Below are 2,678 nucleotides of genomic sequence, written 5' to 3' on the forward strand. Positions count from 1 at the left end.
TTTGCTTTTGAGAAATTTCGCTCCTATTTGCTAGGTACTAGAGTTATAGTGCATACTGACCTCTCAGCACTGAGATATTTGATGGCAAAGAAGGATGCAAAACCTAGGTTGATTCGTTGGGTATTACTGCTGCAAGAATTTGACTTTGAAGTGATGGATAGAAAAGGAACTGAAAATCAAGTTGCTGATCACTTGTCTCGTCTAGAGGATGAAGCTATGAGAGAGTTAGGGGATAAGACTGACATTGATGATAGTTTCCCCGATGAGCATGTATTGGCTGCTTCACAAGACTTGATCCCATGGTTCGCAGATTTTGCGAACTATCTGGCTAGTGATATTGTTCCATCAGACTTGTCCTTTCATCAAAGAAAAAACTTCATGTACGATGTGAAGAAGTTCTTTTGGGATGAACCATACTTGTATAGGAGTTGTGCCGACGGGCTTATTCGGCGTTGTGTGCCATAATGTGAGATGTTGAGTGTGTTGGAGGCATGCCATTCCTCACCCGTTGGTGGACATGTCAGTGGTATCCGAACCGCTCATGAGATATTACAATGTGGTTACTATTGGCCAAATCTTCATCAAGATGCTCATGAGTTTGCCAAAGCATGTGACAGATGCCAACGAGATGGCGGCATTTCACGAAAGCAAGAGCTCCCTCTAAACCCCATTCTTGTGATTGAGTTATTTGATGTTTGGGGTATTGACTTTATGGGCCCTTTTGTGAGTTCTCATGGAATGAAGTACATTCTAGTAGCAGTTGATTATGTATCTAAATGGGTCGAAGCCATCGCCCTCGCAAACAATGAAGGGAAGAGTGTCACTGCATTCTTCAAAAAGAATATATTCTCTCGTTTTGGCACCCCAAGGGCCATTATTAGTGATGGGGGCTCCCACTTCTACAACAGATTGTTCAAGGGGTTATTGGAGAAATATGGGGTTCGCCATAATGTGGCCACTCCTTACCACCCTTAAACTAGTGGGCAAGTTGAAGTGTTGAATCACGAGATCAAACAGATATTGTCAAAAACAGTGAACGCTAGTAGAACGGATTGGTCAAGGAGGCTTGATGATGCTCTTTGGGCCTACCGGACAGCATATAAGACTCCCATAGGTATGTCTCCATACCAACTTGTATATGGGAAAGCTTGTCATCTTCCGGTTGAGTTAGAGCATAAAGCCATGTGGGCTATGAAGAAGTTAAAAATGGATTGGAGCGAAGCTGCAGAACAACGGTTAAATGGGTTGAATGAATTCGATGAATTTCGCCTGAAATCCTATGAAAGCTCAGCCCTCTACAAAGAAAAGATGAAGAAGTACCATGACAACAAAATTGAAAAACGAGAGTTTATGGTCGGGGATTTGGTGCTTTTATTCAATTCCAGGTTGCGCTTGTTTCCGGGCAAGCTCAAGTCCAAATGGACTGGTCCTTACTTGGTTACCCAACTATTCCCTCATGGAGTAGTTGAGTTGGAAACTAAGGAGGGTGTGCGGTTCAAGGTGAATGGACAGCGCATAAAAATCTATTTCGGGCATGCTGAATCGGCGAATGAAGTGATTGAGGCATACCATCTTGATGAAGTTTGAGTAATCAAGTGTCCCCGTCGTGCCGCGACATTAAATCAGGCGCTTGTTGGGAGGCAACCCAATACTTATAGTCTTTTTAGTAATGGTAGCATTTTTTCTACTAATGGGTTTTTAAACCTGCAGGCACATCACCAGGAAATTCTGCAGAAAATTACTCTGCAGCAGTCACTGACGGATACAGCGACGGACCGTTGCGCCTGCGACGGACCGTCGTATGCCTCCGTCGTACCAGGTACGTCTTTCTGTTATTTTCAAACTAGGGAACACGCGACGGAACCAACGACGGGTCGTCACAGCTGCGATGGACCGTCGTCGGGAAATCGTCGTGTGATTAATGAGGCTTACCCGACCCGACCCGGTTGGAGTTTATTATAAAATTTCACCATTTAAACTCCCTAACCCCTCATTTCACCCCCATTCCTTCATTATTCCTCCCATTTCCCTCTCTTTTCAACTTCCACAATCTCTCCCTCTATCACTCCCTCTATCAACCGTCATTGCCCCCCCCCCCACAATTCTCCAAAGCCTAAAAGTGATAATCTACTAGTCGGAGTGCTGTTGTGGGTGTCTTCCTGGTCACCGAGTACTTGTCCCTTTTGTTTTCTCCAATTCTAAGGTATGTGTCTCTTATTTCTACTCATTTATCTTGCATTTTTGTTTATTAATTAGTATTAGCTTAGTTCTTCGTCATATGTTCGTTTCTTTTATAAGATTCTGTCTAACCTAGGTTAAAAATGTTCGAAATTGCCGTGTTTACAACCCTAGACATAGGTGCTTTTGCATTGCTAGTTTCCTAGGTAGTTGTGTTAGACAAATGTAGGTCCAAAACACTACAAGTTTGACCAGGGTTCATCAGGGATGCATGGGGTACCCCCAGTTCTGTCACTAATATACAGAACGAGACCCTGATGACGGACCGTCGTACCCACGACGGACCGTTGTAGGGTTCGTTCCAAAAGCCCTAGAACCCTGTTCCAACAGACATATGTGACGGTCCGTCCTGCACAACCGTTCTGGTTGTCAGAGACCCTGTTTATAAGGGTCTATCATTTTTTTTTCTTTCTAAGTGTCCCCCAAAGGACACATGTGAC

This window comes from Solanum pennellii, chromosome 7, assembly GCF_001406875.1.
Source record: "Solanum pennellii chromosome 7, SPENNV200".
Taxonomy (NCBI): Eukaryota; Viridiplantae; Streptophyta; class Magnoliopsida; order Solanales; family Solanaceae; genus Solanum; species Solanum pennellii.